At 43.4% G+C, this 13,912-nt stretch overlaps 1 long non-coding RNA gene across 19 annotated transcripts; it reads left to right on the top strand.

The window, feature by feature from the left end:
• The first annotated feature begins 60 nt into the window (after window positions 1–60).
• LOC119321725 lies at window positions 61–7,505 on the top strand. Of its 19 annotated transcripts, none has more exons than XR_005155174.1 (10): window positions 82–164; window positions 253–346; window positions 539–704; window positions 1,297–1,646; window positions 1,972–2,166; window positions 2,383–2,618; window positions 2,923–4,714; window positions 5,358–5,526; window positions 5,986–6,206; window positions 6,294–7,237. It is a non-coding gene; the product is annotated as an uncharacterized LOC119321725 (long non-coding RNA). The 19 variants fall into 19 exon arrangements; XR_005155173.1 differs by having other exon boundaries at window positions 536–704; XR_005155169.1 differs by having other exon boundaries at window positions 61–346; window positions 542–704.
• The last annotated feature ends 6,407 nt before the right edge of the window (window positions 7,506–13,912 follow it).

The following is a 13,912-nucleotide window of genomic DNA, read 5'->3' as shown; positions in this document are numbered from 1 at the left end:
CACCCGGCCTCCCTCTCCCTCCTTCCCCACCGCAGCCTGACCTCCTCCACACCCGGGCCTCCCTCTCCTCCTTCCCCGCCGCTGCCCGGCCTCCTCCCCACCCGCGCCTCCCTCTCCTTCTTCCCTGCTGCCACCCAGCCTCCTCCTTCCACCCCTCCGATCTGGTGCCGCCCTCTAATTCATCTTATTGTGATTTGGAACGATTTGTGTTTTGGTGGGCTTCAGTTTGGTGCTTCCCCTTTCCATGTGCAGAGAAAAGGAGAAGAAGGGGTTGGATGAGCAAGAAGCAGAAGGACTAGAACAAGAAGAAGGGAAGGGAGGTGGGGCCATATGCATGTCCATGGAGGTCTGTCCCCCTCTCCTCCTCTCTTCTCTTTCAGTCTTTCCTTGTACTGCAGCAGCCCTTAATCCCCTTTGATTCGATTTGTTCAGTTGTGTTACTTGTTGTCTCCTAAGAAAAACTAGAGAACCTGAAGAAAATTGTATTGAAAGTAGTTTAACTTCCAGTTTGTACACTTTTTTGTGTTACTGAAAGTAGCAGAGCAGGCGAGGAGGGAGACTAGGTCGCGCTCTCTCTGCCTTTGTCTCGCGTGGGGAGGAGTGGAGGCTGCGGCTCGCACTTCTTCTCCTTTGTGGACTGCAGAATGGACGGGCGAGACGCTGCTCCTCTTGTCACGCGAGGGTGACAGTCTGGTCCCGTCCAGGTTAACCCACCAGGAAGATGTATATGCTTGTCTCTGTACTAACCATTGAAAATAAGCAACACCTGAAAGAAATATTCAGTTTGACTATGGATATGCTCATCTCATTATATTCAGAGTTCAATATATATTAAGAGTTCAGGGGTAGAGTTGATTTTTCTGCTGCTCTGTCTCCTCTGCACATATTGGTTCCATTTTTAGATTATCTGCATTTGCTAGGCTTCATTCTGTAGGACAGCACATGGAGTATCACATGCTTGTATGTACTAACCATCAAAAACAGAACCTGTAATATGAAGTATGACTATGTGTATCTATGAGAGATTATTTATTTATAGCCTTGAAGATGTATTCTTCCTGACTGTTGCGTTATGTTCACTTCCTCGATTAGCACCACCATCTTTTTTTTTGGACACCAGCCACCATCTCTTGTAGTATCACTGCCAGGCATAATTCTTGTAAATCTATTATGCAAGCAAACTCCTGATTGATGGCCCCACTACGTACCAATGAACTCTGTACCTACAATTCATAGATTCTTGGGTACCAATTTTGTACTCTATTTCTTATTACTCATGGCATGCTCCTGATACAGGTACTCCTCTTTGGCGTAATGGGACACCAGACAAGCCAGTTCTCTGCAATGCATGTGGTTCGAGATGGAGGATAAAGGGTACATTGGTGAATTACACACCGGCGCATCGTCGGGAAGATACTGACGCTGGCGAAGCTGGACCTGACAAGCTGAAGCTCAATGGACAGAAACAGCCGAAGAAACGACCAAACTGCACTACTGCAGCATAGTGAAGGATGAACCACGGTCTGATCAGAGCTTCTGGAAGATAGGAAATGCGGACACAAGCAATAGATTCTGTTTTGGATCAGTGGTGTCATATTCAGAGAGTTGTGCCCCGTATGGTTCTATTGATGCAAGTGAAATAGCCGGTGAGTTCTCTCTAATTTCTTGACTTGTTGCTGTTAAGTCAAAACTTTTATGTTCTTTGTACCAATCATAATCATTAGTTGACCCTCTAAGTCCCTATGCATAGCATAATCTTTTTGGATGAGTTCTTTTCATAACCAGAAGTAGCCAATAAGTGTTTTGTTCATGTGAGACTCGAGATTTGATAGTGCTAACCTCAAAGAGATAGTGGTGGATGTACACAACTCACGATTTGGGAAATAGCTAAATTCCTTATATTTTAGTATTTCTTTCTTATTATCTTTCCTACTTCTGGTTCCCGAACTGAACTTTTATTCTTTTCTACAGAAATTAGAAGAGTGAGTGATGGTTTGTACAAATGTTTACGGTATCCTGTCAATGAGGGAATGAGGGCATGTAAATTGGCGCTTATCCCTCGGCCGATCTGTTTTTGCTCGATGTGCGAGCAGCCCGTGCACCCAAAATCGACCCATGACGATTCAAAATCTTATCCAAAGGCAGCAGCCGGAGGATGGAAACACGGTATTCATCCAGGGAGCCGTAATCAATGCAATTCTGGATTCGGATTTGCTAATATCACATTAGCTAGATTTAGGCATGTGCAGAGATGTGTATAGTTCAGAACTTATTGAGAGCAACTATATCTGTTGTATGTGTACTTGCATTGTTGTTTTCCTTTCGACTGATGTAAGAAAGTGATCTGATGAAAACTGATGTTATTACTTCTCTTATTTACAGGAAGCAGTATTGTAATGCTCTATTGAAAGGTGTATGTTGAGCTCTGAAGGCAAGCACGACCATCACACTTTTGCTCCTGTGGTAGGCATGTAGGCATGTCGTTTGACTCTTGCCAAGAAGCGTATGAGCAGTACAACCTGTTTGCTTGGGAAAATGGTTTTGGTATTCGTCAGGGAAAATCTAGATGGGGCGAAGGATGATACCAGCTGATGCACGAAATCGCCTATCAGTGTCAGGTTAGTTCCACAGTCACAGTTAGAGATTTAGTAGTTAAATATCGATTCGAATAGTCATATTACATGACTTGTGGTTGTTGGTAAATCTCAATCATGTTGCTTTGTTTTGTATATTTTTGCATCTCAAGTCTGAATGAGATGCACATTATAATGTCAATATGTCATCAGATTAACTGGTGTCTTGGGGGTCCTAATGAGTTTTCTGTGAAAAACTAGCTTAAATGGCAGCAAGTTTTGAATACAGTGTATGTTCTGTAGCTTCTTTAGCAAGATCACTGAATACTGGTTTGGTCTATATTTTCAGGTACTAATCGATTTGTACTCATGCGTAGTGATTACTTAAAGGAATCTATGAGTTCCTGCAAGATGCATCTCCAGCATTTCTTGTGCAGATAAGTTCCTACTCATATTTCCCCCTTGCATAGCAATCGACTTATTTTAGGAACATTAATATCATTCATTGGCCTATGAATTTCTCACATAATTTCCTGCTTTACTGTTCTGGTGAACATCCTTTTTAAATATTTTTGTTTCTTGATACCTCGAAACAGTAGTTTAAATTCTTTTCCACGAATCTGCGTGTTGCTGTCTTGGTGATGGTAATTAGTCATGGATAGTTGCCATTCTGAAGTTCCTTGGTTCAGATATGTGCGGTTTGGCAATGATTTTGCCTGTTCTTTTTTCTGTTCAAATATATACCATTTGGCAATGACTAGATTCAAAGATACTGGCCAGTCCTATGTAATGGTACAAGCGCCATTTGCAGGCACTCGAGGTATGAGTGACATGCCCCCCTCACCTTTGACGTCCCAGCACGCTCCGTCGCATTTTCTGCCTTTTGGTTAGCATAATGGTGCTCTTCTTAGGACAGGATTGGTACCAGAAAGATTGTTTTTTGCAGCATTATTCTGCAATGTGCTCAATTTATTTGGAACTGGGTGAGTAGATGAAGTGATTCGGCTTAGCCTCCTCCAGCTAATTTAGGTGTTGGCCATCCATTATTAGATTGTACGAATGGAATAGAAGTAATCTTTGTGAAGTCTTAGCTTTGCCCGGTTCATTCGGCACCCTTGGATGCAAGGATTTTTCCAAATTCATGATACTATATCCTCTGAAATTGACTTTCAAAAGTAGAGCTCTGTATTACGGGTGTTGGCTGATGCCCCGATGCATATTTTTGGTTGTGCCCTCAGTTGGTCAATTATTTTTAGGACATTGTGAGGGGAATGTGTGGGCACTCGTAGACATCCCAAACTTTTGCAACAAGCCAAGCAAGAATTGAAATATGAATGGGCTGCCACAAGTAATTAGATACGAATGAATGCTTCTTGCTTGATTAGATTTGTTGACGAGGAATAGGACTCAACTCACGCCACTTCCATTCATCTAACGCTGCATATATACAGTTTACAGGAGCAGTTCAGAGAGAACGTGTGAGAGCCACTAGCTCCACTAACCCACGATGCAAAGCATGTCTCAGAGAGAGAGAGAGAGAGAGATCATGCGGTGACTACGCATACATACACACACCAGTACGTATTCTGCTAACAAGATTGATACATCTCCTCTCCTTATATAGAGAGGTTTACTTGACTCCTAAGCAAGCGACCCTTATCTCTAATTAATCCTAATCCTCCTAATAAGATAATTGGGCTAAGCCCCTAATAACGATAAGATAACTTGGGCCACAACTCACTGGGCTAAGCCCCTAATATGCCGGTCATAACAGTTAGTGAATCATGGTTCTGATTGTGCACCTTTTTTGGCTTAGAAAAATATAGCAATTTATGGTTACTTCTTAAGTTTGGTTATCTCAATTGGGTGTCCTTGCTGCGTTATGGTCTGACCGTGCGTGTGTGTGTGTGTGTGTGTTTGCACGCGCGCGCTCATGAAGCTTCTGTTCTCCATGGATGAACCTCAACAGGCAACAGCAAGCCATCTCAAGGGAGGGGATTCTCAAGTCACCCCACTTCCAATCCATCGATGCCATCCACAAGGACCAAGATGACGATGACCAGGAAGGAAGGAGCCCACGCCCGACCCCTACGACGATGGTTCTGTTTGTGCGCCAGCGACGACCACAACCTCCCTCTCCGGTGAGTGAGCACATCTCCTACCTCTGGCTCCCTCTGTTTCTCTTGTGCTTCTCTAGGTAGGTAGTAACATAGAGAAAGATGGAAGGGGTTCTGGCTCTCTCTCTCTCTCTCTCTCTCTCTCTCTGTATATATATTTTTTGGTTAGAACCTTGCTAAGGCAGTGGTGATGGCGCAGGCTTACCGATTCAGCCTTTTGCTTCGAATATTTGTACTGCTCCATTTTTTAATTGTTGAGACAAAAGAATAAGCTTATGTGGTATATGTTCCTTTGATTGCAGTTTACTAAATGTCCTCTTTGAAGTTCCCAATTTTCTGCTTTCATGTATAACTTTATTCATATAGACATGCAATGGCTTCATCTCAGAAAATTGTGTGGTATATATATATATACTAAAGGCGTAAGGGTCATGGCCGATGGATATAGGGACTGCTACAACGCACATATATTACATTTTCCTTCTATCCCATTCCTTCAGCGTCAATACTGGCACAACCATAAATCCAGAACCAGAAGATGATAGCTCAAGAATATAGTACGTGTGCTATGCCACGCTGTATAAACCTACTGGAAGCACAACAAACCCTTAAGTCAAATGGAATGTGTTCTGTTAAAAATCTAATTAATGGTCTGACTTTGATAAAGCCACAGGACGCTACAGGGTTAAAGGATAGTTTTCATCAAGAATATGCGCATTGAGATCCACACACACGTCAGTAAATCAAGAAACTACATATGTTCCTATCTGGAGGCACCCATTGTACTGCAAGCAAGACACTGAGTTTGGTTTCAGGTTCCTCTCAAAAGATATCAGGTCTCTCCCTCTCTCCAATTAGCTAATGATAGTCTGTTTGCCTTTTTAGGCTAGAACGGCATAGTTTGGTTTGACTATTTTGGATTGAGATATAATTGTTTGGTAAAACTGTTGTCTAAAAATAGTGCTTATTTCTTTTACGAAAGAAAATGTTGTGCCACATGCTCATCCATGAGAACCATCTATTCAGCTTTTATCTAATTACGCATTGAACAATTTGATTATGAATCTGTTCTGGTGCAGCCTATCTACGCTTGCATCACTAATATTGCTATAAGTAATCTGTGGCGTTTCTGACAGTACAAATGAATGTTGAATGGGGGTGTCATGCCATAGGTTAATCCTATTGCTTTGTTTTTTCTCTTAAACTTTCATATGCGTGCCCAATTTATACACTGCAAATTAATTTGGAGTTTGATTCTGTACTTTTTTACTTACTTTACTGTTTTGCTGATCTAGATAAAGCCGAGGACAATTAGAGAGTTCCATGTCATTTATCCAAATGAAGATGATAATGAGAAATTCCAACATTATGCTTTCCCGTTGAATATAGCCAAAGGTCATCTCTGCCTCTTCTTTCCAACATTATGACTAAATGTTTGACATGACCCCATTATCTACAGAAGCAAATTCTAGCAGAGAAGCAAATTTTGTAGATTGAAGAACTTTAGGTTGACAAGGTAATATCTCAAGCATATGTCTAGCCCCTTTCATATTTTATGGACTTCCTTGCGAATCTTCATGTATTGTGATCTTTTTTACTTCAGCCTGCAAAAGCATGTGTTAATTGTGTTCTTGAAGCCGCCGGCGATCTGTCCATGGACACGGACCTGGGCTGTCGCGGCTTCACCCACACCGAGTGCCTTCCCAATACGTACGACCAACCAACACAAAGATGACACAGATTGGTTATGCAGGATCTCTTGGTAATGAAACTCTTCCCTTGGCTGTACCTAATCTTGTATGTTCCATTATTTTTCCTTTTGAGTGGATTGCTATATGGAATACCATCTATTTCTAATGAATTTATATGTTGCTTGCTGCCTTTTTTAATTAGATAGATCCAATAACTATACCAATGAATATTTTTTTTTTGTGACTGATATATAATTCAGTGATATAAATGCTATATATTTTGTATCTGATATGCAAGGTTACCTGAATCTCCTCGCATATTTTTTTTGTGTTCGTTTATTTATATGGAAAATAGCCTACTTAGTCAATTTTGGTTTAGCCCTGTATGTGGTTTGCTTACTCAATATTGACCTCAGTGTCACTATGCCTGCTTCCGAAACTCTAGCACTGAAATATATGCTCTGTTACTCTTAATCAAGATGCTTTTGTACCAACTTTATGCCATGCTGCACTTACTCGGGCTAAATCCTTGTGCTTTATCATGAGGACAACAATAGTGGTTACTTCTCATCTGAGCTTGAGCTGTGGTGAATGCGACCGATGTTTCGACCGCATACGAAGATGTAGTTCTTTTGGTTTATCAGCCAATATGATCGTATATAGACGGGATGCCTGTACGGAGGCGTTTTGAATTAGTATGGTAGCAGACTATCCTATCCTTATTGTAAATTATGTGTGATCATCGCTATGAGACACTCCTTTGGATGGATTTACCATTCCATGGTTATTGTAAATTATGAATGAATTATGCTGTAGTTTTAGTATTGGTTCTCTAATCTACTTCCTCTGCCTGTGTTATGCATGTGTTATCATGTGTCAATGCATATACAAAACCTGGATTCTTACTAACTTACAATTACCAGGTTGACCAAAATGGTGAGACCAGCACCCTCGCGCCAAGGCGTGATCCCGATCTAGTAGAATAGAGAGAGATCGCGACGATGGCCATGCCGATTGATGTTTACGCGGCCACCAGAGAGAGCGCGGGCGAATGTATGTAGGCTAGTCGTGTGTTTCGTTTACCAGCCGATATCGGTCCATCCATCGACCAGAGGGCGAATCGGACCCGATCGAATACGTACTTGTAGCCAACCGAGTATAAAGCTTGCAGTCTCATGATCATCGAGCGGTCCAAATCGATTTCTCGGGGCTCCGGCCGTGATGAAGATCGCCGCGAACGCCCGACGTAGGCGGCGACATGACCGCCTGAGCAGGCTAAGCGACGCCACGCTGGGGCGCATCCTCTCCTTCCTCCCATCAAAGGAGGCGGCGCGCGCGGCGTTGCTCTCGACCCGGTGGCGCGACGCCTTCGCCGGCGTCGACGCCGTGTCGCTGGAGGAGCCCGAGAGCCCCCTCCCGGACTACGAGGACCACGGCGGCTGCGGCTGCATGTCCTGCACCTACGGCCGCCCCGTCGACCCCAACCCGAAGCCGCCCTTCACCACCGCCGTCACTGCCGCCCTCCTCGCGCGCCACCGCGTGCCTCACGCACCCGCGCCGCCGCTGCGTGCGCTCCGCGTCGCCCTGAATGGTTACCACCGCGAGAGGGCCTCGACGGTGGACCATTGGCTATCCTACGCCCTCAAGCAGGCCGCCCCTGCACCTCATAGGCTCGAGCTCGACCTCCGCCTCAGCCGCGAGCCCATCTGCAATCGCCCTTACTCCCTCCGCGCCGCCGCCAGCAGCTTGAAACCCGCGCGCCGTGCTCGTCGTAAACGCAGCCGCACCCCCGACTCCGACGCGGACGAAGCAAGCCGCCGCGCGACTCGCCAACGGCGGGTGTCGGTCTCTAACGACGATTCCGAGCCAGACTACCATGGGTACACCGTCCCGAGGATGCTTTTCTCCTCCGTCGCCCTGCGGTCGCTCAGCATCGGCCCCTGCAGGCTCTCCGTGCCTGCCGCCGTCAGCCTGCCGTCTCTCCAGACACTCCTCCTCACCCGCGTATCCGACCGAGAGCGACATGTGTAGAGGCTCATCGACGCCTGCCCTCGCCTCGCCGACCTCACGCTCGAGGCCTGCGCCATGGTGACCACACTCTGCCTCCTCGGCAACCGCCGCCTTCGCAAGCTCGCGCTCCGGTGCTGCCACAACCTGACCGCCGTGGCCGTCAATGGCAAGCTCGACTCCCTGGAGTACCGCGGCGCGGTGCCCGACGCGTCTCTCGTGTCCTCCCGTCGCCGTGCCGACCGCTTGAGTTTTACGTCGTGCAGTATCGATATATGTGGCGAGGAGGTCTCCTCGCCGAAGGAGCTCACTAAACTCGGAGGGTTTCTGCAGCTAGTTGCGTCCACCAATCACCTGCACCTGCGGTCCGCGCGCCTAGGCTCCGGCATACAACTCGGCGCCATGGCGAGGTTACCGGCGTTCACCAACCTTGTCCACCTCGAGCTAACCGGGCGCCTCCCGCACGGCGACGGCGACGCCGCCATCCCCGCCTTGAGCAGGATCCTCCGGCACGCGCCGACCCTGGAGGTGCTCTCGCTAGCCTTCGACACGGGCCCCGGCGACGAGGAGTTGCGCGCCACCCGCGAAAGCTGGGAAGACTGCAAGGTGGGGGAGCTCACGAGCGCGCACCAACTCAGGTACAACGAGGACGAGGTCCTCCTGCCCACGCCGACGGTGATCATCCGCTGCCTCACAAAGCGGGTGAGGGAGATCAATTTGGTGCATTACCACGGCGGGAGGGCGCAGAGGACGCTGGTCAAGTTCTTGCTCAGCAATGCTCCGGTTCTCGCCAAGCTCTACTGCGGATTTGCTCCAGGGCCACCGTGGATTCAGACCAAGCTAAGAGACGAGATCCAAGGTTGGGCGATGAACAGGCCGGAAAATTGCATCTTCGACTAATTCAGATTGTATATAGAAGCTACTGTAATGCAAGTTGATTTTTAGCTTAGTTATCTGGCCAATGCACCGTCTTAATTTCCTCGCATTGTGACACATAAAATTCTTGAAATGAAAGATATGCAAAATTTTACTTTTATTAAAAAAAAATACTTTTTATCCTCTAGGAGATGTGATCTTGTGAAAGTTTGTTCCTAGCCCCAAACTGGGATCTTGTGACAATATTTCACTACTGAAAAAATGGGCTTTCCCGAGTGTCCGCATCTTTACTGAGAGTGGAACATCAGGAGCTCAGCAAAAGCCACGTAAATTTACTTGCGCGGGTGTGAGGATCATAATAATTATCATTGCAATATATTTTTGTGATATTTCAATGTACAAATATTTGAATTAGTAATATGTGAAGTAAACTAAAAAAAAATTATTATCCAGGGATTTGCTAATTCTCATCAATGTTCTACTCCATCCGATTTTCATGTGCCAAGATTTGTGTTACTGTGCGGAACTAGCCTGGGATGTGTCATGTTGATATTGATGGTTGGTGAAGGTTTCGTTAGGCGTTGTGTGTTTCGTGTTTTGGGCCTTTTAGGGTTTTCAAATCATGTGTTGAACCATACCTTTTCAATCGAGTGGCTACATATGTCGTCATGTTGTTTGGGCTTCGATGAGTAGTTTGAGAATGGTGGAAAATAGACAATGGTGTTTCTCAATAGGAAAGAATGGACAAATGTGAAGAAAAAAACCCTAGATGCATTAAAACCTTGTAAATTAAGGACAATAAAACCGAGCCTAAAACGAGCTTCTAAGCGATTTGGGTTTCTGACCGTCGGATCCCGTGTCTTGATCGCTATCGGCCGTCTGATGCACGATTTCCTCCCGCTTGGGCCGCTCCTAGGTCGACTGTCATTGGGTCGCTACTCCAGCAGCCAAATCTGATGCGTCTCGTTCATTGTTGTGGGTAGACCTGGCCATGGAAAACCCGCCCCGGCCTGGTCTTGCCCGGGCCTGGGCCTAGTTTTCGAGCTCGAGTGCTAGGTCGGGCCGGGCTTGGGCTTGCCATTTATGCGTTTTAAGGAAGGGGCCCAGCCAGAGGCCCGACGGGCTTTTCCACGCACGGGTCGGGCTTGGGCCTGAAAACTAGGGCCCGACGGCCGGGTCCGGGCCTAGGTTTTCTGCTGAGGGTTCATATAGGCCTGGCCCGAATTATTGCCAGGTATAGTTGTGGGTTAACCTCGGATCACGGACGAATGGTTGTGATTCTGCTCGGTGTCCACCTCCTACCACCCACTCCCCAATTCAATACCTCTCATCTCCACCTACAGATAGACCTGCTAGGTCACAGATAAAGATATATATATATATATATATATATATATATATATATATATATATATATATATATATATATATATATATAAATACTATTCTAATCACGGGATCAGAATAATATTCTGATCACAACCTGAACTGCCTGAGTAACGCGCCTGACCTTCCCTGTGAACTAGGTTGAACTTCCCGCAACATTGCCCAAATAGGGCTTGCTATATATCGTTGCAAAGCTATGGACACCAATATCATGACCCAACTTAATTTTTTGGCAAAATATTAGCGGTTTAAGAGCAGTTTTAAAAACCTTTTTTTATTCGCACAAAAAATGTGAATCGTATTTTTGATCGCATTTCTAAACCGTTTATCGGAATGAGGCATATAATATGGCGTTGGAAAGCTGCTGCAACGCTCCTTCCACATGTTGAAAGTTTTTTCTAATTCCCTATGGTTAAAGAGTAATTTGGAAAAACGTAAAATTTCGTAAACCGAACAACCGAGTTCATTTTTTTGATGTCATTTTTAAACAGCTAATCCAATGGAGGCATATGCTATGGCATTGGAAAGCTTATGAAAATGCGCTACTTTTTCATCTTGAAAGTTTTTTTCTAATTTTGAATGGTTTAAGAGTAATTTAGATAATGGTCCAAGTCCTATCAATTTAGTATTTTCGAGCTAATTTTTTAGCCGTGCGTCCGAATGCAGCAAATGATATGGCGTTGGAAAGCTCGAACAAATGCGAAACTTTTTGGTATGTATTATTTCTACCAATTCTTTACGGTTTTAAGTTAGTTTTGAAAATGGTGAAAAATGTATTTTCGCCGTAATTTCTACGAACTTCATCGGAATTGGGAAAATAATATACCGTTGAAAAGCTACGGAAAATGCGAAACTTTTTCATGTTGATGGTTTTCTCTGATTCCTAGCCGTTTTCAAGTAATTCTGAAAATGGTGGGATCATTCGTTCTGCTTCTACCGCGAAACAGATTCTTCGAAAATGCATCGCGTGAAGAACCTGAACTTCTCGGGTGATTTTTTTGCTTGTAGATCTTCATTCACTTCTCGTAGCTCTCCATCCCACTCACGGGGATTGAGCGGGTGATATACCGATGGAAAGCTGCTGTAAACACGCAACTTTCCCGTGTTGATCATTTTTTCATACTCGCGACGATTTTGAAAGTTTTTCATCTGAAATTCATTCAGCGTAGTAGTTGAACTTCATGCTATTTTCACGTTGAACTTCTATGACGTATTTTTATTGGTACACGCGCCTGAACTTCCCTCTGTACGAACCCGACCTTTATCAGAATTTTGAAAACCGTTTTTTCTTCATACAAAAAACGTGGATCGTATTTTCGATCGCATTTCTAAATCGTTTAGCAACTAAATACTCGTTTTAGATAGGAATCTCGCTCATAGGCGGATTTTGCACTCGGGTTGTGAAAAACTCACGTTTTTTGCGATTTTACTGCCTAGGTTGTTCGACCTGAACTTCCCCCTGTGCTAGGTTGAACTTCCCACAACATTGCCCAAATAGGGCCTTCTATATACCGTTGGAAAGCTATGGACACGAGTATCATGACCCAAGTTAATTTTTTCACAAAATGTAAGCGGTTTAAGAGCAGTTTTGAAAACCGTTTTTTCTTCACACAAAAAACGTGAATCGTAATTTCGATCACATTTCTAAACCGTTTATCGGAATGAGGCAAGGAATATGGCGTTGGAAAGCTGCTGCAAAACCGCTCCTTCCACATGTTGAAAATTTTCTCTAATTCCCTACAGTTAAAGAGTAATTTAGAAAATCATAAAATTTCACAAACCGAACAGCCGAGTTCGTATTTTCGATGTCATTTCTAAACGGCTAAACCAATTGAGCCATATGATATGGTCTTGGAAAGCTTATGAAAATGCGCTACTTTTTCATGTAGAAAGTTTTTTCTAATTTTGAACGGTTTAAAAGTGATTTAGAAAACGGTACAAGTTTCATCGAGTTCGTATTTTCGATGTATTTTTTAACCCTATGTCCGAATGCAACAAATCATATGACGTTGGAAAGCTTGAGGAAATGAGAAACTTTTTGGTATATATTATTTCTCCCAATTCCTTACTGTTTTATGTCAGTTTTCAAAATGGCTAAAAACGTATTTTTGCTGTAATTTCCACAAACTTTATCGGAATGGGGCAAATAATATACCGTTGAAAATCTAAGGAAAATGCAAAACTTTTTCATGTTGATGGTTTTCTGTGATTCCCTGCCGTTTTCAAGTAATCTCAAAAATGGCGAGATCATTCGTTCTGACTTTATCGCGAAACAGATTCGTGAAAAATGCATTGCGTGAAGTACCTGAACTTTTCGGTATGAAACCTTGAACTTCACTCTGTTTTTCACGTGCTTTTTTTGCCCGTGGCTCTCCATCCACGCACCGGAACACTCACCGGAATTGAGCAAGTGATATACCGATAGAAAGCTGCTGTAGACACGCAACTTTCCCGTGTTGGTCACTTTTTCATACTCGCAACGGTTTTAAAAGTTTTTCATGTGAAATTCATTCCGTGTAGTAGTTGAACTTCCAGCTGTTTTCACGTTGAACTTCTGTGACGTATTTTCATTTTGTAATTTTCTCATACATTCGTCAGTGTCACACAAATGATATTCCTTTTGTACAAATCTGTCTCACAATAATTTTTTGAACTTTCTCCGACGAAGGACTTGAACTTATAACAACAAAACTTTCAGCTTTTACTTTTTTATTCTTTTAATACAAAATGCACACCATGTAGTACATGAACTTTTGACAGTACCTGAACTTCTCTCGGTTACGTGAATTTTTTTAGTTTTTTTATGAATTTTTAATCTGATTTTTGAATCCTTTTTTATGAATTTATGAAGCGCTATATTTTTAATAGTTGCACTTCTTTTTATTTTATTGTTGAACTTCTTGTTTCCATTCTTTAATAACGAGGAAATTTTGAGTTTTTTATAATCATAGAACTTCTTCATCTTTTTAATATGGACTTCCTGGTTTTATTTCTTAATCTTTTATTATGAATTTTGAAGTGCTCTATTTTTAATAGTTGAACTTCTTGTTATTTTATTTTTAAACTTCTTGCTTGCATTCTTTAATGACTAGGAAAATATGAATTTTCTATAATTATCGAACTTCTCCATCTTTTTAATATGGACTTCCTGTTTTATTTGCTTACTCTTTTATGAAATTTTTAAAGTGCTCTATTTTTTAAAAGTAGAACTTCTTATTATTTTATTTTTGAACTTCTTGTTTCCATTCTTTAATAACGAGGA

Source organism: Triticum dicoccoides, chromosome 1B, assembly GCF_002162155.2.
Source record: "Triticum dicoccoides isolate Atlit2015 ecotype Zavitan chromosome 1B, WEW_v2.0, whole genome shotgun sequence".
NCBI lineage: Eukaryota > Viridiplantae > Streptophyta > Magnoliopsida > Poales > Poaceae > Triticum > Triticum dicoccoides.
Note: the sequence above shows the minus strand (reverse complement) of the source record. Positions and strands in the feature narration are given on the sequence as shown.